At 43.8% G+C, this 22,630-nt stretch overlaps 1 long non-coding RNA gene across 1 annotated transcript; it reads right to left on the bottom strand.

Annotated features, from left to right (window-relative positions):
• Positions 1–1,301: 1,301 nt before the first annotated feature.
• On the bottom strand, positions 1,302–22,117 carry LOC140942304 (uncharacterized). Its single transcript, XR_012166527.1, has 4 exons — positions 22,028–22,117; positions 4,908–4,975; positions 2,149–2,218; positions 1,302–1,473 (listed from the first exon to the last, which is right to left on the bottom strand). It is a non-coding gene; the product is annotated as an uncharacterized lncRNA (long non-coding RNA).
• Between the last annotated feature and the right edge of the window lie 513 nt (positions 22,118–22,630).

Genomic DNA, 22,630 nt, shown 5'->3' with positions numbered 1-22,630 from the left:
ACTAAGTCGTCCTAGTCATCCCAGTCATTTCATTTGTCCAAGTTATCCCAGTCATCCTAGTGATCCCAGTCATCCTAGTCATTGCAGTCATCTCAGTTATCCCAGTAATCCATGTCATCCCATTCCCAGTCATCCTAATGATATCGGTCATCCCAGTCATCCCATCCCAGTCATCCTAGTCATCTGAGTCACCCTAGTCATCCCAGTCATCTTTGTCATCCCAGTCATAGTAGTCATCCTAGTCATCCCAGTCATCTTAATCATCCCAGTAATTCCAGTCATTCCAGTTATAGTAGTCATGCTAGTTGTCCTTAAGTCAAACAGTCATTTGAATAGATCAACATGGTAAGAAATTTGAAGGGTACAATAAGGATTGCATATCTGTACTAACAGGTACTGTGCTACAATAACAACCTTATAATAATAATAATAATAATAATAATAATAATAATAACAATAATAATAATACCTATTATTATTATTATTATTATTATTGTTATTATTATTATTATTATTATTACCATTATATCAGCAGAACTTGGCTATTGGTTTAAACGTTGTGACACAGTTGAACAAAGCCGATAAATTCTAATCCAGGAGAAAACTTGTAATGACCAAGGTTTTTGCATTCAAATTTTCTGATCATGAGTACTTCACCAACAAGTGCATGTCTCTTGGAATTTTCAATCAAATCAATCAAACTATTTTTGTTCTTGAAACCAAAAAGATTTCAATGTGTTTCAGCTGACTTTGTGTTGTGATTTCCTGAAGACATAAAATTGGCAATTGCAAGCATTTATTTAACATAAAATGTCTAATTCATACAAAGTTCAACAGAAAATAATGCTGAATGCATCCCTTAAAAATAATGGCTTTATTTCTTTGGTCTTGAAGAACGAATTATTTTATGCAGAAGTCAATAATGAACATTTGTTTGACCCTGTTGATTCCCTTTATACGCTTTTGACGTGCCAGCCACTGAATCACCAACAGCTGTAGCTGTTCAGAACTACACTCAATTGGATGATCATAATCAACTTTCTCACTAATAATAATAACTGATGATCCTGGGTTCAATTTTTATTTTCACTATAGTAATATTGACCAAGCTGTAAAACTAAACTTGATTTAATTTTATTTTGGAATTTTGCTCTTTTATGTTGCATTTTATTTTGCACGTCTTTTTTGTTTTTATTATCGTTGTTGTTTTATTGGAAAAAGTAAGATTGATAAACTTCTTCTCCCAGAAGTGGTACACTTGATGGTGAAATAACAGTGAAATGAAAGAATAAGGTAACAGCTTTCCCTGGATTAGCTTAATCAAACTTTGAAATCAACTGGCCAACAATCCTGTTTATCTGGTTCACTCAAGAGCTGGATTACAAAGCAAGACATAGAGCACATACGGTACTGAAGATAACAGAGGCTCTTTGCTCGTGAAAATCCTTGTCCAGCCTTTCTGTGACATCTGATCTGGAAACAAAAATTTAAAATATTCAATGAAGCTCATCAGTTACTTTCATTATATCATGGGTGACGAATTACTCCTTAATTCTGGCATGAAGTTTCAGCGTTAATTTATAATTTCAAATGTGAAATTACAAAATTGCCATGGCAACCTTCTGTACATCTCAGTGCCAAGATGGTGAGGGAAATTTAAAATGTTATCATGGAATGGAGATGTCAGGGCATTAAAAGATGCTTTAGAAAACTAAACACACCAAAAAGCACATCAAGAAGGATTCTGACAGGTATTTTGTCAAAGTATTCTGAAAATTCTGAACTTAAGCCAAACTTAAGCTCTTAACTTTTGAGAGAGTTCTCATCCTCGATCGATACAATCCAGGATAAACATCTCAACAATCCACGGCTACGAACTTAATTCGTCACCCATGATATTAATAGGTAATCAAATGGTAGACTCGTGAAATTAAGAAATAATTTCACTTGCCTTTTGGACAAGTCACAGGTGAAATTATTCCCTTACTTCACTCATCACCATTTGATTACACATACTAATATCATATGTGACGAATTACTCCTTAATTTTGGTGCGAAATTTCAGCGTTAATTTGTAATTTCACCTGTGAAACCTGTTTATCTGGTTTACTTAAGAGCTGGATTGAAACACAAACATACAGTACTTACATTACTGAAGATAACAGAGGCTCTTGGCTCATGAAGGTCCTAACTGTCCAGTCTTTCTGTGGCATCTGATCTGAAAACAAAAGTTTAAAATACTCAATGAAGCTCATGAAGGTCCAAACGATGTCTTAGGTTGACTTATGAGTTGATTGGTGGTATAACTATCGTAATCTTTGAAATAATTAAAAGCCAGCAAGAAGCACTACACTCATCCGAGTCATCTCAGTCACCCTAGTAATCCTAGTCATCCCAGTCATCCTGGTCATCCTCTTCACCCTAGTCACCCCAGTCATCCTAGTGATTCCAGTCATCTCAGTCACGCTATTCATCCCACTCACACTAGTTATTGAAGTCACCCTAGTCACCAAAGTCATCCCAGTCATCCTAGTTATCCCAGTGCTCCCAGTCATCCCAGTCACCCTTGTCATCCTAGTCATCCTAGTCACCATAGTTGCCCCTGTCATTCTAGTGATCCCAGTCATCTCAGTCACCCTAGTCATCCCAGTCATCCGAGAGACTCGAGTCGTCCCAGTCCTCCTAGACATCCCAGTCACCCTAGTCATCCCAGTCATCCTAGTCATCCCAGTCATCTTCGTCACCCTAGTCCGTCCTAGTCACCCTAGTCACCCTAGTCATCTCAGTCACCCTAGTCATCCTAGTCACCCTAGTCATCCCAGTCATCCTAATGATCCCAATCATTCCAGTCACCCTAGTCATCCTAGTCACCTTAGTCATCCCAGTCATCCCAGTCACTCTAGTCAACCTAGTCATCCCAGTCATCCTAGTCACCCTAGTCATCCCAGGCATTCTAGTCTTCCAAGTCACCCAAGTTACCTTAGTCATTCCAGTCACCCCAGTCGTCATCCAGTTGTCCCAGTCATCTCCATAATCCCAGTCATAGTAGTCATCCAAGTGATCCCAGTTATCTTATTCATCATCCAAGTCATCTTAGGCATCCTATTCATCCCAGTCATTTCAGTCTTCCGAGTTAATTTAGTCATTCCAGTGATCCTAGTCATCCCAGTCATTCTATTCATCCCAGTGACCCAGTCATCTCAGTCATTCTAGTGATCCCAGTCATCCCAGTAACCCTAGTCATCTCAGTCACCATAGTCATCCCACTCATCCTAATCATCCCAGTCATCCTAGTCTTTCTAGTCCAAGTAACCCTTGTCATACCAGTCATCCTAGTCATCCTAGCCCCCTTTGTATTCCCATTCATCATAGTCATCTTATTCATCATCCTAGTCACACTAGTCATTAGTCATTTCAGTCTTCCAAGTTAATTTAGTCATTCCAGTGATCCTAGTCACCCATGTCATCCTAGTCATCCTAGTCCTCCTAGTCATCCCAGTCATTCCAGTCATCTTAGTAACCCTATTCCTCCAAGTCATCTTAGTCATCCCAGTCATCCTAATCATCCCAGTGATGCAGTCATCCCAGTCATCCCAGTCATGCTAGTGATCCCAGTCACCCTAGTCATGCCAGTCACCTTAGTCATCCCTCTCATCCTAATCATCCCAGTCATCCTAGCATTCCCAGTCATCCTCGTCATCCCAGTCCTCCTAGTCACCCGAGTCATCCCAGTCACCTTAGTCATCCAGCCCTCCCAGTCACCCTAGTCCTCCCAGTCATCGTGATCCTAGTGATTCCTGCAGTTGCAGTAAAGTCAGTTATTCTGTCAGACAGTCAGTTGAATAGATCAACATGGCAAGACATTTGAAAGGTACATGTACAGTATGGATTGCATCTCAGCAGGTACATGACTATAATACCAATATTATAATAATGATAATTCGAATAATAATAATAATAATAGTAATTATTATTATTATTATTATTATTATTATTATTATTATTATTATTATATCAGCAGAACTTGGCTATTGTTTCAAACATTGTGACACAGATGAACAAAGTCGATAAATGCTAATCCAGGAGAAAACTTAAAACAACAACAGTTTTTACATTAGTTTTCTGATTATGAGTACTTCACAAACAAGTGCTTGTCTCTTGGAATTTCAGCAATCAATCAAATTATTACTGTTCTTGAAACCAAACAGATTTCAGTGAGATTCAGCTGTCTTTGTATTATGATTCCCTGCAGACAAAACTGGTGTTTGCAAGCCATATTTAATGTAAAATGTCTAATTCATACAAAGTCAACAGAAAATAATGCTGAATGCATCCCTTAAAAATGATGATTTAATTTACTTGGTCTTGAAGTACCAAAATATTATTTATTCAGAAGTCAATAATAAAATATTTGTTTATCCTGGTGATTCCTGTCATACACTTTTGACGTGCCAGTCACTGAATCACCAACAGCTGTGGCTGTTCAGAAGTACACTCAATTAGATGATCATAATCAACTTTCTCACTAATAATATCTGATCCTGGGTTCAATTTTAATTTGCACCATAATAATGTCGACCAAGCTGTACAACTGTACTTGATTTAATTTATTTTGGAATTTTGCTCTTTTATGTTGCATTTCATTTTGTCCATTTTTGTTTTTAGTTTTTATCGTTGTTGTTGTTGTTGTATTATTGGAAAAAGTAAGACTGATAAATTTCTGCCCCCAAAAGTGGTACACTTGATAGTGACATAACTGTAAAATGAAAGAATTAGATACAATATAATTATGTTACAACAGCTTTTCCTGGATTAGCTTAATCAAACTATGAAACCACCTGGCCAACAGTCCTGTTTATCTGGTTCACTCAAGAGCTGGATTACAAAGCAAAACATGCAGCACTTACAGTTTTAAAGATAAACAGAGACTCTTTGCTCATGAAGGTCCTTGTCCAGTCTTTCTGTGGCATCTCATCTGGAAACGAAAATTTAAAAAAATTCAATGAAGCTGATCAGTTATTTTCAGAACAGACCAATTCCCATTAAATTCAAACTTGCTTTACAGATGCCTGCTTAGTTCAGAAAGCTTATTATTACGGACAGTTTGCTTTGTCCCTAGGGAAAGAGAGCCCCTATACTTTCTCTAAATTCAACCTGCTCAATACAGACAACCTGTTAATATGGACACTTTCTATGGCCCTATGGGAATCCATATTAAAAAGGCTGGACTATATCATATGTTCATGAATACCAGTGTGCAACCATGTTGGAGTAATTTTTAGCATATATGATTATAATTATGTAAGCACCTAGCCCCTGGGCTCTTCTAGAAAGTAACGCCTGTGGCGTCAATTTTATAGGACTTTTACAAATATAATTTTACAAGTGTGGCTACTGTTTCCAGACTTTAGGACTAGCACTTTCGTCGGCTTAATTTAAGTTCCAGGTCACTTATCCGGCCGTTTAGTATAACGTTTGTGACCATTATTGAAGGATCGCTTGAATACCGTTATCATACTTTATGTATTGTCCTTCACTATTTGGATATATCTTCAGTGTCAGGTGTGTGTGTGTTTTTATTTCCTTTAGTTTATTTCTTTAGGTTTTTTTCTCTGTACATTTCCTTGTTTTGTATTTATCATTAATTTGGTTTGATTATGTATAGCTTTCTTTTGGTTTAATTGGCTATCAGAAACCTCTGTATCAGAAAACAGAAAATTGAAGTTCATTGGAATGGAGTAATGAAGTTCATTTGTTCACACATACTCTAAACAATGGATACACTTGTAAATTAAACTTGTGAAAGTTTTATTAAATTGACCCCTGCTTTGTGTGGACCCCAGTCAGTCCCTAAGTCAATATTACTGCTCAGTCAGTCAGACAGCCAGTTGCCTGCAGTTAATCAGTCACTTGGTAAATTATTCAGTTACATGTAGTCTGTCTGATTCAGTCAGTTGCTCAATCAGTCATTCTGTCAGCCGGTCAGATACCCAGATGCAGTCAGTCAGTCAGTCAGTTGCTCAATTAGTCAGTATCTTGGTACTGCAAATTGCTCATTCAGTTAGTAATTCAGTCAGTTATAAAATAAGTCATTTTATTAGCCAGTCAGTCAGTTACAAGTAGGCAGTCAGCCAGTATTTAAGTTGCTCAGTCAGTCAGTCAAAATGGTTAGTTGATTAGTTAGAGGTACAGTGTATACTAAGAAAACAAGAAGACCCCTGAAGTCGTTTATGCGGGATGTGTTGGTGCAAGTAAGAATTATGTTGAATGGCATTGGAAAGTTGAGCAGTGTATCAGCAACAAATGTGTGCCGGAGAGACGGAGATGTTCTGTTAAATACACTAGAAGATGAGTTACACACAAGGGTTCTTTTCCTCCTCAAAACAAAACTTACATCAATATTACCACCATATATGTTAGGAGTATGGGATAGTTCACTAAAATTTTCATTCCAGCTTTACTAATATCCTCAATAAATGCACTTCCACGTTCAACAATAGCATGTAACTACAGGGTGCAAGGCTGTGCTCTAAAGAATGCATTTTAGCTGGAATGCCAAGGCCTAAAAGATGGACACCAAAATAAAATTTTGGGGAGCCCTTCTGGCTCCCAAACCTTTTAGCTGGGGTGCCCGGGCCACAAAGATAGTCACCCAAATTAATAAATCACTGAGCTGTTAGTTGATTATTAAAAATTAAAGAAAATTGTTTCCCAAACCTTCATGTTCTGACTTTTTACTTTCATAAAAAATCACATTCTTTCACCTCATTAGCATGCGACAAAAAAAAAATTCTTGTCATATGAAATCAACGAAACCCAACTACGTTTTTGCGCCATATGAGAAACCAGGGCAACGCAGCGAAATATTTCATGGTTTTTTTTTTTAATTAGAAAAGGGGTAACAGGGATTTGTAACAGGGGTAACTAGGGGTAACAAAGGGTAACAAGGGGTAACAAGGGGTAACCAGTGGTAACAGGGGTAAAAAGGGGTAACAAGGGTAACAGGGGAAAAAAGGGGTAACAAGGGGTTACAGGGGTAACAAGGGGTAACTAGGGGTAACACGGGTAAAAAGGGTTAACAGGGGTAACAAGGGGTAACAAGGGATAAAAGGGGTAACAACGGGTAACAGGGGTAACAGGGATAACAAGGGATAACAGGGGTAACAGGGGTAACGAAGAGTAACAGGGGGTAACAAGAGGTAACAGGGGTAACAAGGATTAACAAGGGGTAACAAAGGGTAATAAGGGGTAACAAAGGGTAATAAGGGGTAACAGGGTACCAAGGGGTAACAAGGGGTAACAGGGGTAAAAGGGATAACAAGGGGTAAAAGAGGTAACCGGGGTAACAAGGGGTTACAAGGGGTTACAAGGGGTAACGAGGGGTATCAGGGGTAAGAAGGGGTAACAGGGGTAACAAGGGGTAACAAAGGGTAACAAGGGATAACAGGGTTAACAAGGGGTAACAGGGGTAACAAGGGGTAACAAGAGGTAAAAGGGGTAACAAGGGGTAACAGGGGTAACAGGAATAAAAAGGGGTAACAGAGGTAACAGGGGTAACAAGGGGTTACAAGGGGTAACAAGGGGTAACAGGGGTAAAAAGGGGTAACAAGGGGTAACAAGGAGAACAATGGTAACAAGGGGTAACAGGGGTAACAAGGAGTAACAAGGGGTAACAAGTGGTAACAGGGGTAAAAAGGGGTAACAAGGGTAACAGGGGAAAAAAGGGGTAACAAGGGGTTACAGGGGTAACAAGGGGTAACAAGGGGTAACACGGGTAAAAAGGGTTAACAGGGGTAACAAGGGGTAACAAGGGATAAAAGGGGTAACAACGGGTAACAGGGGTAACAGGGATAACGAGGGATAACAGGGGTAACAGGGGTAACGAAGAGTAACAGGGGGTAACAAGAGGTAACAGGGGTAACAAGGATTAACAAGGGGTAACAAAGGGTAATAAGGGGTAACAGGGTACCAAGGGGTAACAAGGGGTAACAGAGGTAAAAGGGATAACAAGGGGTAAAAGAGGTAACAGGGGTAACAAGGGGTTACAAGGGATTACAAGGGGTAACGAGGGGTATCAGGGGTAAGAAGGGGTAACAGGGGTAACAAGGGGTAACAAAGGGTAACAAGGGATAACAGGGGTAACAAGGGGTAACAGGGGTAACAAGGGGTAACAAGAGGTAAAAGGGGTAACAAGGGGTAACAGGGGTAACAGGAATAAAAAGGGGTAACCGAGGTAACAGGGGTAACAAGGGGTTACAAGGGGTAACAAGGGGTAACAGGGGTAACAAGGGGTAACAAGGGGTAACAAGGAAAACAATGGTAACAAGGGGTAACAGGGGTAACAAGGATTAACAGGGGTAACAGGGGGTAACAAGGGGTAAAAGGGGTAAAAAGGGGTAACAAGGGGTAACAAGGGGTAACAGGGGTAACAAGGGGTAACAAGGGGTAACAAGGGGTAACAAGGGGTAACAAGGGGTAACAGGGGTAGCAAGAGGTAACAAGGGGTAACAAGGATTAACAGGGGTAACAAGGGGTAACAAGGGGTAACAAGGGGTAACAGGGGTAACTAGGGGTAACAAGGGGTAACAAGGGGTAACAGGGGTAACAAGGGGTAACAAGGGGTAACAAGGGGTAACAGGGGTAACAAGGGGTAACAAGGGGTAACAGGGGTAGCAAGAGGTAACAAGGGGTAACAAGGATTAACAGGGGTAACAAGGGGTAACAAGGGGTAACAAGGGGTAACAGGGGTAACAAGGGGTAACAAGGGGTAACAAGGGGTAACAGGGGTAACTAGGGGTAACAAGGAGAACAAGAGTAACAAGGGGTAACAAGGGTAACAAGGAGTAACAAGGGGTAAAAAGTGGTAACAAGGGTAACCAAGGGTAACAAGGGGTAACAAGGGGTAACAGGGGTAACAAGGATTAACAGGGGTAACAGGGGGTAAAAAGGGGTAACAGGGGAAACAGGGGTAACAAGGGGTAACAAGAGGTAACAGGGGTAACAAGGGGTAAAAGGGGTAACAGGAATAAAAAGGGGTAACAGAGGTAACAGGGGTAACAAGGGGTTACAAAGGGTAACAAGGGGTAACAGGGGTGACAAGAGGTAACAGGGGTAACAAGGGGTAACAGGGGTAACAAGGGGTAACAAGGAGAACAATGGTAACAAGGGGTAACAGGGGTAAGAAGGAGTAACAAGGGGTAACAAGTGGTAACAGGGGTAACAAGGATTAACAGGGGTAACAGGGGGTAACAAGGGGTAAAAGGGGTAACAAGGGGTAACAGGGGTAACAAGGGGTAACAAGGGGTAACAGGAGTAACAAGGGGTAACAAAGGGTAACAGGGGAAACAAGGGGTAACAAGGGGTAACAGGGGTAGCAAGAGGTAACAAGGGGTAACAAGGATTAACAGGGGTAACAAGGGGTAACAGGGGTAACAAGGGGTAACAAGGAGAACAATGGTAACAAGGGGTAACAGGGGTAACAAGGAGTAACAAGGGGTAACAAGTGGTAACAGGGGTAACAAGGATTAACAGGGGTAACAGGGGGTAACAAGGGGTAACAAGGGGTAAAAAGGGGTAACAAGGGGTAACAAGGGGTAACAGGGGTAACAAGGGGTAACAAGGGGGAACAAGGGGTAACAAGGGGTAACAAGGGGTAACAAGGGGTAACAGGGGTAGCAAGAGGTAACAAGGGGTAACAAGGATTAACAGGGGTAACAAGGGGTAACAAGGGGTAACAAGGGGTAACAGGGGTAACTAGGGGTAACAAGGGGTAACAAGGGGTAACAGGGGTAACAAGGGGTAACAAGGGGTAACAAGGGGTAACAGGGGTAACAAGGGGTAACAAGGGGTAACAAGGGTATGCAAGAGGTAACAAGGGGTAACAAGGATTAACAGGGGTAACAAGGGGTAACAAGGGGTAACAGGGGTAACAAGGGGTAACAAGGGGTAACAAGGGGTAACAGGGGTAACTAGGGGTAACAAGGAGAACAAGAGTAACAAGGGGTAAAAGGGGTAACAAGGAGTAACAAGGGGTAAAAAGTGGTAACAAGGGTAACCAAGGGTAACAAGGGGTAACAAGGGGTAACAGGGGTAACAAGGATTAACAGGGGTAACAGGGGGTAAAAAGGGGTAACAGGGGAAACAGGGGTAACAAGGGGTAACAAGAGGTAACAGGGGTAACAAGGGGTAAAAGGGGTAACAGGAATAAAAAGGGGTAACAGAGGTAACAGGGGTAACAAGGGGTTACAAAGGGTAACAAGGGGTAACAGGGGTGACAAGAGGTAACAGGGGTAACAAGGGGTAACAGGGGTAACAAGGGGTAACAAGGAGAACAATGGTAACAAGGGGTAACAGGGGTAACAAGGACTAACAAGGGGTAACAAGTGGTAACAGGGGTAACAAGGATTAACAGGGGTAACAGGGGGTAACAAGGGGTAAAAGGGGTAACAAGGGGTAAAAGGGGTAAGAAGGGGTAACAAGGGGTAACAGGAGTAACAAGGGGTAACAAGGGGTAACAGGGGTAACAAGGGGTAACAAGGGGTAACAGGGGTAGCAAGAGGTAACAAGGGATAACAAGGATTAACAGGGGTAACAAGGGGTAAAAGGGGTAACAAGGGGTAACAAGGGGTAACAGGGATAACAAGGGGTAACAAGGAGAACAAGAGTAACAAGGGGTAACAGGGGTAACAAGGAGTAACAAGGGGTAACAAGTGGCAAAAGGGGTAACAAGGATTAACAGGGGTAACAGCGAGTAACAAGAGATAACAGGGGTAACAAAGGGTAACAAGGGGTAACAAGTGGTAACAGGGGTAACAAGGATTAACAGGGGTAACAGGGGGTAACAAGGGGTAACAAGGGTAACAGGAGTAACAAGGGGTAACAAGGGGTAACAGGAGTAACAAGGGGTAACAAGGGGTAAGAGAAGTAACAAGGGGTAACAAAAGGTAACAGGGGTAACAAGGGATAACAAGGGGTAACAAGGGGTAACAGGGGTAACAAGAGGTAACAAGGGGTAACAGGGGTAACAAGGGGTAACAAGGGGGACAGGGGTAACAAGAGGTAACAAGGCGTAACAGGGGTAACAAGGGGTAACAAGGGGTAACAAGGGTAACAAGGGGTAACAAGGAGAACAAGGGTAACAAGGGGTAACAGGGGTAACAAGGGGAAACAAGGGGGACAGGGGTAACAAGGGGTAACAAGGCGTAACAGGGGTAACAAGGGGTAACAAGGGGTAACAGGGGTAACAAGAGGTAACAAGGAGAACAAGGGTAACAAGGGGTAACAGGAGTAACAAGGAGTAACAAGGGGTAACAAGTGGTAACAGGGGTAACAAGGATTAACAGGGGTAACAGAGGGTAACAAGGGGTAACAGGGGTAACAAGGGGTAACAGGGGTAACAAGGGAGAACAAGGGGTAACAGGGGTAACAAGGGGTAACAGGGGTAACAAGGGGTAACAAGGGGTAACAGGGGTGACAAGAGGTAACAGGGGTAACAAGGGGTAACACGGGTAACAAGGGGTAACAAGGAGAACAATGGTAAAAAGGGGTAACAGGGGTAACAAGGAGTAACAAGGGGTAACAAGTGGTAACAGGGGTAACAAGGATTAACAGGGGTAACAGGGGGTAACAAGGGGTAAAAGGGGTAACAAGGGGTAACAGGGGTAACAAGGGGTAACAAGGGGTAACAGGAGTAACAAGGGGTAACAAAGGGTAACAGGGGAAACAAGGGGTAACAAGGGGTAACAGGGGTAGCAAGAGGTAACAAGGGGTAACAAGGATTAACAGGGGTAACAAGGGGTAACAGGGGTAACAAGGGGTAACAAGGAGAACAATGGTAACAAGGGGTAACAGGGGTAACAAGGAGTAACAAGGGGTAACAAGTGGTAACAGGGGTAACAAGGATTAACAGGGGTAACAGGGGGTAACAAGGGGTAACAAGGGGTAAAAAGGGGTAACAAGGGGTAACAAGGAGTAACAGGGGTAACAAGGGGTAACAAGGGGTAACAAGGGGTAACAAGGGGTAACAAGGGGTAACAAGGGGTAACAGGGGTAGCAAGAGGTAACAAGGGGTAACAAGGATTAACAGGGGTAACAAGGGGTAACAAGGGGTAACAAGGGGTAACAGGGGTAACTAGGGGTAACAAGGGGTAACAAGGGGTAACAGGGGTAACAAGGGGTAACAAGGGGTAACAAGGGGTAACAGGGGTAACAAGGGGTAACAAGGGGTAACAAGGGTAGCAAGAGGTAACAAGGGGTAACAAGGATTAACAGGGGTAACAAGGGGTAACAAGGGGTAACAGGGGTAACAAGGGGTAACAAGGGGTAACAAGGGGTAACAGGGGTAACTAGGGGTAACAAGGAGAACAAGAGTAACAAGGGGTAAAAGGGGTAACAAGGAGTAACAAGGGGTAAAAAGTGGTAACAAGGGTAACCAAGGGTAACAAGGGGTAACAAGGGGTAACAGGGGTAACAAGGATTAACAGGGGTAACAGGCGGTAAAAAGGGGTAACAGGGGAAACAGGGGTAACAAGGGGTAAGAAGAGGTAACAGGGGTAACAAGGGGTAAAAGGGGTAACAGGAATAAAAAGGGGTAACAGAGGTAACAGGGGTAACAAGGGGTTACAAAGGGTAACAAGGGGTAACAGGGGTGACAAGAGGTAACAGGGGTAACAAGGGGTAACAGGGGTAACAAGGGGTAACAAGGAGAACAATGGTAACAAGGGGTAACAGGGGTAACAAGGACTAACAAGGGGTAACAAGTGGTAACAGGGGTAACAAGGATTAACAGGGGTAACAGGGGGTAACAAGGGGTAAAAGGGGTAACAAGGGGTAACAGGGGTAACAAGGGGTAACAAGGGGTAACAGGAGTAACAAGGGGTAACAAGGGGTAACAGGGGTAACAAGGGGTAACAAGGGGTAACAGGGGTAGCAAGAGGTAACAAGGGGTAACAAGGATTAACAGGGGTAACAAGGGGTAACAGGGGTAACAAGGGGTAACAAGGAGAACAATGGTAACAAGGGGTAACAGGGGTAACAAGGAGTAACAAGGGGTAACAAGTGGTAACAGGGGTAACAAGGATTAACAGGGGTAACAGGGGGTAACAAGGCGTAAAAGGGGTAACAAGGGGTAACAGGGGTAAGAAGGGGTAACAAGGGGTAACAGGAGTAACAAGGGGTAACAAGGGGTAACAGGGGTAACAAGGGGTAACAAGGGGTAACAGGGGTAGCAAGAGGTAACAAGGGATAACAAGGATTAACAGGGGTAACAAGAGGTAAAAGGGGTAACAAGGGGTAACAAGGGGTAACAAGGGGTAACAGGGGTAACAAGGGGTAACAAGGAGAACAAGAGTAACAAGGGGTAACAGGGGTAACAAGGAGTAACAAGGGGTAACAAGTGGCAAAAGGGGTAACAAGGATTAACAGGGGTAACAGCGAGTAACAAGAGATAACAGGGGTAACAAAGGGTAACAAGGGGTAACAAGTGGTAACAGGGGTAACAAGGATTAACAGGGGTAACAGGGGGTAACAAGGGGTAACAAGGGTAACAGGAGTAACAAGGGGTAACAAGGGGTAACAGGAGTAACAAGGGGTAACAAGGGGTAAGAGAAGTAACAAGGGGTAACAAAAGGTAACAGGGGTAACAAGGGATAACAAGGGGTAACAAGGGGTAACAGGGGTAACAAGAGGTAACAAGGGGTAACAGGGGTAACAAGGGGTAACAAGGGGGACAGGGGTAACAAGAGGTAACAAGGCGTAACAGGGGTAACAAGGGGTAACAAGGGGTAACAAGGGTAACAAGGGGTAACAAGGAGAACAAGGGTAACAAGGGGTAACAGGGGTAACAAGGGGAAACAAGGGGGACAGGGGTAACAAGGGGTAACAAGGCGTAACAGGGGTAACAAGGGGTAACAAGGGGTAACAGGGGTAACAAGAGGTAACAAGGAGAACAAGGGTAACAAGGGGTAACAGGAGTAACAAGGAGTAACAAGGGGTAACAAGTGGTAACAGGGGTAACAAGGATTAACAGGGGTAACAGAGGGTAACAAGGGGTAACAGGGGTAACAAGGGGTAACAGGGGTAACAAGGGAGAACAAGGGGTAACAGGGGTAACAAGGGGTAACAGGGGTAACAAGGGGTAACAAGGGGTAACAGGGGTAACAAGGGGTAACAAGGGGTAACAGGGGTAACAAGGGGTAACAAGGGGTAACAGGGGTAGCAAGAGGTAACAAGGGATAACAAAGATTAACAGGGGTAACAAGGGGTAACAGGGGTAACAAGGGGTAACAAGGGGTAACAGGGGTAGCAAGAGGTAACAAGGGGTAACAAGAATTAACAGGGGTAACAAGGGGTAACAGGGGTAACAAGGGGTAACAAGGGATAACAGGGGTAACAAGGGGTAACAAGGGGTAACAAGGGGTAACAGGGGTAACAAGGGGTAAAAAGGAGAACAAGAGCAACAAGGGGTAACAGGGGTAAAAAGGAGTAACAAGGGGTAACAAGTGGTAACAGGGGTAACAAGGATTAACAGGGGTAACAAGGGGTAACAGGGGTAACAAAGGGTAACAAGGGGTAACAAGTGGTAACAGGGATAACAAGGATTAACAGGGGTAACAGGCGGTAACAAGGAGTAACAGGGGTAACAGGGTTAACAAGGGGTAACAGGGGTAACAAGGGGTAAAAGGGGTAACAAGCGGTAACAGGGGTAACAAGGGGTAACAAGGGTACCAAGGGGTAACAAGGAGAACAAGGGTAACAAGGGGTAACAGGGGTAACAAGGGGAAACAAGGGGGACAGGGGTAACAAGGGGTAACAAGGCGTAACAGGGGTAACAAGGGGTAACAAGGGGTAACAGGGGTAACAAGAGGTAACAAGGAGAACAAGGGTAACAAGGGGTAACAGGAGTAACAAGGAGTAACAAGGGGTAACAAGTGGTAACAGGGGTAACAAGGATTAACAGGGGTAACAGAGGGTAACAAGGGGTAACAGGGGTAACAAGGGGTAACAGGGGTAACAAGGGAGAACAAGGGGTAACAGGGGTAACAAGGGATAACAGGGGTAACAAGGGGTAACAAGGGGTAACAGGGGTAACAAGGGGTAACAAGGGGTAACAGGGGTAACAAGGGGTAACAAGGGGTAACAGGGGTAGCAAGAGGTAACAAGGGATAACAAAGATTAACAGGGGTAACAAGGGGTAACAGGGGTAACAAGGGGTAACAAGGGGTAACAGGGGTAGCAAGAGGTAACAAGGGGTAACAAGAATTAACAGGGGTAACAAGGGGTAACAGGGGTAACAAGGGGTAACAAGGGATAACAGGGGTAACAAGGGGTAACAAGGGGTAACAAGGGGTAACAGGGGTAACAAGGGGTAAAAAGGAGAACAAGAGTAACAAGGGGTAACAGGGGTAAAAAGGAGTAACAAGGGGTAACAAGTGGTAACAGGGGTAACAAGGATTAACAGGGGTAACAAGGGGTAACAAGGGGTAACAGGGGTAACAAAGGGTAACAAGGGGTAACAAGTGGTAACAGGGATAACAAGGATTAACAGGGGTAACAGGCGGTAACAAGGGGTAACAGGGGTAACAGGGTTAACAAGGGGTAACAGGGGTAACAAGGGGTAAAAGGGGTAACAAGCGGTAACAGGGGTAACAAGGGGTAACAAGGGGTAACAGGGGTAACAAGGGGTAACAAAAGGTAACGGGGGTAACAAGGGGTAACAAGGGGTAACAAGGAGTAACAGGGGTAACAAGGGGTAACAAGGGGTAACAAGGGTAACAAGGAGTAACAAGGAGAACAAGGGTAACAAGGGGTAACAGGGGTAACAAGGAGTAACAAGGGGGACAGGGGTAACAAGGGGTAACAAGGCGTAACAGGGGTAACAAGGCGTAACAGGGGTAACAAGGGGTAACAAGGGGTAAAAGGGGTAACAAGGGGTAACAAGGGGTAAAAGGGGTAACAACAGGTAACAAGGAGAACAAGGGTAACAAGGGGTAACAGGAGTAACAAGGAGTAACAAGGGGTAACAAGTGGTAACAGGAATAACAAGGATTAACAGGGGTAACAGAGGGTAACAAGGGGTACCAGGGGTAACAAGGGGTAACAGGGGTAACAAGGGAGAACAAGGGGTAACAGGGGTAACAAGGGGTAACAGGGGTAACAAGGGGTAACAAGGGGTAACAGGGGTAACAAGGGGTAAGAAGCGGTAACAGGGGTAACAAGGGGTAACAAGGGGTAACAGGGGTAGCAAGAGGTAACAAGGGATAACAAGGATTAACAGGGGTAACAAGGAGTAACAAGGGGTAACAAGTGGTAACAGGAATAACAAGGATTAACAGGGGTAACAGAGGGTAACAAGGGGTACCAGGGGTAACAAGGGGTAACAGGGGTAACAAGGGAGAACAAGGGGTAACAGGGGTAACAAGGGGTAACAGGGGTAACAAGGGGTAACAAGGGGTAACAGGGGTAACAAGGGGTAAGAAGCGGTAAAAGGGGTAACAAGGGGTAACAAGGGGTAACAGGGGTAGCAAGAGGTAACAAGGGATAACAAGGATTAACAGGGGTAACAAGGGGTAACAAGGGGTAACAGGGGTAACAGGGGTAACAAGGGGTAACAAGGGGTAGCAGGGGGTAATAAGAGGTAACAGGGGTAACAGGGGTCACAAGGGGTCACAAGGGGTAACAAGGGGTAACAAGGGGTCACAAGGGGTAACAGGGGTAACAAGGGGTAACAAGGGGTAACAAGGGGTAACAGGGGTAACAAGGGGTAACAAGGGGTAACAGGGGTAACAAGGGGTAACAAGGGGGACAGGGGTAACAAGGCGTAACAAGGAGAACAAGGGTAACAAGGGGTAACAGGGGTAACAAGGGGTAACAAGGGGTAACAAGTGGTAACAGGGGTAACAAGGATTAACAGGGGTAACAGGGGGTAACAAGGGGTAACAGGGGTAACAAGGGGTAACAAGGGGTAACAGGGGTAACAAGGGGTAAAAAGGAGTAACAGGGGTAACAAGGGGTAACAAGGGGTAACAAGGGGTAACAAGGGGTAACAGGGGTAACAAGGGGTAACAAAAAGGAAAGGGGTAACAAGGGGTAACAAGGTGTAACAAGGGGTAACAGGAATAAAAAGGGGTAACCAGGGGTAACAGGGGTAACAAGGGGTAACAAGGAGAACAAGGGTAACAAGGGGTAACAGGGGTAACAAGGGGTAACAAGGGGTAACAAGGGGTAACAGGGATAACGAGGGGTAACAAGGGGTAACAAGGGGTAACAAGGGGTAACAGGGGTAACAGAGGTAACAAGGGGTAGCAGGGGGTAACAAGGGGTAGCAGGGGTAACAAGGGGTCACAAGGGGTAACAAGGGGTAACAAGGGGTCACAAGGGGTAACAGAGGTAACAAGGGGTAACAGGGGTAACAAGGGGTAACAAGGGGTAACAAGGGGTAACAGGGGTAACAAGGGGCAACAAGGGGTAACAGGGGTAACAAGGGGTAACAAGGGGGACAGGGGTAACAAGGGGTAACAAGGCGTAACAAGGGGTAACAGGGGTAACAAGGGGTAACAAGGGGTAACAGGGGTAACAAGGGGTAACAAGGAGAACAAGGGTAACAAGGGGTAACAGGGGTAACAAGGGGTAACAAGGGGTAACAAGTGGTAACAGGGGTAACAAGGGGTAACAGGGGTAACAAGGGGTAACAGGGGTAACAGGGGGTAACAAGGGGTAACAGGGGTAACAAGGGGTAACAGGGGTAACAGGGGTAACAAGGGGTAACAGGGGTAACAGGGGTAACAAGGGGTAACAAGGGGTAACAGGGGTAGCAAGAGGTAACAAGGGGTAACAAGGGGTAACAAGGGGAACAAGAAAGAACAATTGGTAGCAAGGGGAACAGGGGTAATAAAGGGTACTAGGGGGGAACATGGGTTAACAAGGGGAACAGAGGTAATAAGGGGTAACATGGGTAACAATGGGTAATGGGGGAAGGGGGAAGAAAGGGTAACAAGGGGTAACAAGGGGTTCCAGGGGGAACAAGGGGTAACAAGGGGAACAGGGGTAATAAAGAGGAACAGGGGGAACATGGGGTAACGAGGGGTAACAAGGGGTAAGAAGAGGTAACAAAAGGTAACAGGGGTAACAAGGATTAACAAGGGGTAACAGGTGTCACAAGGGGTAGCAAGGGGTAACAGGGGTAACAAGGGGTAACAGGGGTAACAAGGGGTAACAAGGGGGAACAGGGGGAAGATAGGGTAACAGGGGGTAACAAGGGGTAACAAGGGGTAACAGGGGTAACAAGGGGTAACAAGGGGTAACAGCGGTAACAAGCGGTAACAAGGGGGAACATGGGGTAACGAGGGGACACAGGGGACACAAGGGACAGAGGGGACACATTGGGACACAGGGGACACAAGGGACACAAGGGACACAAGGGGACACAGGGGACACAAGGGACACAAGGGACACAAGGGGACACAGGGGACACAAGAGGACACAAGGGACACAAGAGGGACACAAGGGACACAGGTAGACTGTTTACAGTCCCCTATTTTTTTGTGAGATCGTTTAGATATACCACGTCTTACCGTCACGGGTATTTTGATTTTAAAATGTACCGAGGGGGTGAGCGTCGGGGATTATAGCTTGGGGGAGGGGGGGCGAGAAAAATAGAGGAACTGAAATAACATCACTGCAGCTCGCGTTCAGGGAGCGCGTTGTACCAGCAACGCAGGCATTTGATTGGTCATTAGACAATAGATGTTAATTTGGGTTAACAACGGGTTAAGTTTAAGTTGATGACATTGACAACTCCTTGACAAGTTGACTTTTCCACACAACGTACGCTTTCATACCATAAGGCACATGTTGCGCAAACACACAAAGCATTTTTGGTATTTTGATTAGGAAAATCATTTTTTGTACATGTTTGCCGATTTTATTTCGAGGAATGGCCCAAAATCATTATAAAATCACTGTTTTGAAAGGAGATATTTGTAAACACGCGTAATCGATGCTAAATGTGTCTGGTATGTTTTTCATCACCAGCGGAGTTTCTTAATTAATGAATGGTAAAAGGCGTGAAATTGCTGTCACGCCCCCTGAACGCGAGCTGCAGTGATGTTATTACAGTCCCTCTGTTTTTCTCGCTTCCTCCCAAACTGCCCCTGCCCCCTAAGTAGTTTTGACACTCATGCAAGATGGCAGCCCGTAATGCAAAGCGCTCAATCTCGATGATCTTATGGGAAAATAGAGGACTGTGAACAGTCTAGGACACAGGGGACACAAGGTACACAAGGGACACAGGGGGAAAGGAACACAGGGGACACAAGGGGGCACACGGGACACAAGGGACACAGGGGACACAAGAGACACAGGGGACACAAGGGGACACAAGGGGACACAGGGGACACATACAGACAAAAAGGGACACAAGGGAATTCAAGGGACATAGGGGACACAAGGAACACGGGGGACACAGGGGAAACAAGGGGACACAAGGGACACAGGAGACACAGGAGACACAGGAGACACAAGGGGACAAAGGGGACATAAGGGGACATAGGGGACACAAGGGACACAGGGGACAAGGAACACAGGGGACACAAGGGAACACAAGGGACATAGGGGACAAGGGACACAGGGGACACAAGGAGACACAAGGGGACACAGGGGACACATGGGACACGGGACACAAACATTCTTTTTAGGCCACGAAGAGGCCGAGTAAGCTACGAAGTCGCAGGTAATAAATTATAGCTTTTTTACTTTAAATCAAGAAACCAACACTAGCATGTCACCCGGCTGGGTGACTTGGACAATATTTTCAGTCACCCGAGGCCAAGTCTTAGTCGCCTGAGGTGAACGTGCACCATAAGTTAGAGCACAGCCTTGACTTTGTCCTCCTCTATGCAATAAGCTTACTTTTCCCTCCCTTGCTGACACAGTATCTTTTTTCTGCTTGTGCAATCCAACCTGACAGTTGCACATGATTGCAAGTCGCGGCCAATAAAAATCACAAAATTTTTCGTGAAGGACACAGGATACGGGAAAGTTAAAAAAACAAGGCAATTTTGGACTCCCAAGAAAGGAATACGTGATCGAATTTATGACGCTAGCTGCCTACGTCATCCTGCGTAATTCATCAGTTAATCAGTCAGTCAATCGGTCAGTTGGTCAGTAAGTCAGACAGTCACTTAGCTAGTTCCACAGTTAGTAAGTCAGTTGCTCATGCAGTTACTCAGTTAGTTCTGAGTCAGTCAGTCAGATGGTCAATTACTCAGTTTGTCAGTCAGTCAGTTAGTTCATACTAGTAAGTCAGTAGCTCACTAAGCCAGTTAGTTAGTCACTTGGTTGATTTGTCACTCTGTCAGTCACACACCCAGTAAGTTAGTCAGTACATTGCTTGGTCAGTCAGTCACCCAGTTGCTCTGTCTGCCAGTCAGGCAGTAATTCAGTTGGTCAGTTAGTCAGTCACTTGGTCAGTTTCTTGGTCCATCAGTCACTTACTTAGTTCAGCATTAAGATCATTAATAATTTTTTTTAAATTTGTTTTTGCAATTTGTAAACCAGTCTGACTCTTCTGTTTTATTAAAGAGAGTTATGAGGGGTTACAGGGGGTCACAAGGGAATACAAGAGGTTACAGGGGGTTACAGCTGGTTAAAGGGGCCTACAAGTAGTTACAGGGGTTACTGGGAATTACAGGTTGGTTTTATTTATTTTGGAATTATTCTCTTTCATTTTGCATTTTATTTACCAAACGTTTTGTTTTTAATTTTTCTGTTTTATAGATCTTTGTCACATGGCAGCCATTTTGTCTCAGGAGATTTAAAAAGCTTTGTTTATGAACAGCTAGCCTCGTAGAGAGAACAATGAGTCAATCCGTCAGTCAATGAGACAGTCAGGCAGTCATTTAGTTAGACAGTTAGGGAGTCAGTCAATCAGTCAGTAGTAAGTCAAAAAATCAGCCAGACAGTCAACCAGTTAGTTTGTGAGTTGGTCAATCACTTAAATGAATTGAACTGACCACGCTGAAAATTGTCAGTCAGTCAATAAATCAGTCCACACAAAAAATATCATGTAGATTTCCAAACTATACTAAACCAGAGCCTAGTAGTATATACTTGTCATTTAATGATAATGTGGTACAGCTTGTTCAAAGCAGATTGTGTCTACTACTCCAGGACAAATTGCCATTTGTCAAAAAAACTTTTAAGACTTAATTTTATCAGCATATTATCATTTGAACCTAAATATATAGCAAATTTAAAAAACCTTAATGAACTTCATGCCATCAATGAAGAATTACTTCCATACTGAATTTGAAAAAAATGTAATCTTTGGCCTCAAGCACTCCTAAAGATTTTAGCTGTCTTGCATGAAAAGATCAAAAGAAATATTCATTTAACTAGACATATACACAAAAAAACGAGCAATTAACAAAAACGTTTTATATTCTTCCTTTGAGTCTGAAAATGTTGTTGAATCTCTGTCTCAGTTCTCAGTAGTAAACAAGAAACAGCTTGCCACATATTGACAGGAATCAAGAAGTCAAGTCACTCAAAAACATTTTTCCTTCACTAGCATATCTTTTATTTTACAGATACATGAAATTTGAAAAAGTTTTGAGTTTTGAGTTAAATTAGGCCAGTTACATCCAAAAAAAATCTCATGAAGCCATGCCTCAATCTTACCTTGAACAAGCTGTGCCAGCAGTTTAGTTTAGCCATTCACTCAGGGCATAGTAGAGGAGACTGGTTAGGAAACCCGGCAAACATCAAACATCAAAGTTGAAAACAATGGTGCTGTAGGTTATATTGGAAGCTCCCTGACCGTGCACAATCATTTGTTTTCTGTTCACAAATTATGACTGAAAAAATTAATGCAATGTTTCTGTTGGTCAATAACTTCATACTGATAGGAATGTTATTAAACGTTCTGCACAGTCAGGTCCCAAAAAGCTAACAAACATCTATAACAAAGGGTTTCCATACCATTCCACTTTAATTAACTATGCTCAGGAGCTTGAATACATACAACACTTACAATGCCGAAGATAATAAGCTCAAAATCCCGGCTGCTGAAGTCTTGACACATCTAAAGGACCCATCTGATCTGAAAAAAATTGATCATCTTCATCAGCAATCAGAAATCTTACTTCTTCAGGGACGATCTCTAGGATTACAATCGATCGGATTTAGATTATGAAATCTGAATTTCGGATTTTACAATCGAACATGAAATCAGAAAATGGAACTCCCTTCTAGTTCTTATGATCAACTTCATCTCCCAAAATCTCAAAATTTCACCCACCCCCACCCCCCTGGCTACTAATCATACAAATAAACAAGTTTGCTACAATGTACATTGCACTGTTATTAAGACTTTACAAAAGACCAATTTGCAAATAAACCCTTCATACACTGTTGGAAGCGCACCGATTTGCCTTTAAAAATCAAATCGTCGAAAACTCCCTGAAGGGGCAGAAGAGTTGTGCATAAACCTGATAAGCAATAAAGCACATGAGCTTCGAGGGTGAGAGTCAAGATCTTACCAAATGCAGAGTAAAACATTACCACAAGCACTTCTAAGACTGTTTTAAAGATAAATAATACAGTTCTTACAATTGGATCTATCTATAATCGATAC

This window comes from Porites lutea, chromosome 6, assembly GCF_958299795.1.
Source record: "Porites lutea chromosome 6, jaPorLute2.1, whole genome shotgun sequence".
NCBI lineage: Eukaryota > Metazoa > Cnidaria > Anthozoa > Scleractinia > Poritidae > Porites > Porites lutea.
The sequence above is the reverse complement of the archived record's forward strand: the minus strand, read 5'-3'. Positions and strand labels throughout refer to the sequence as shown.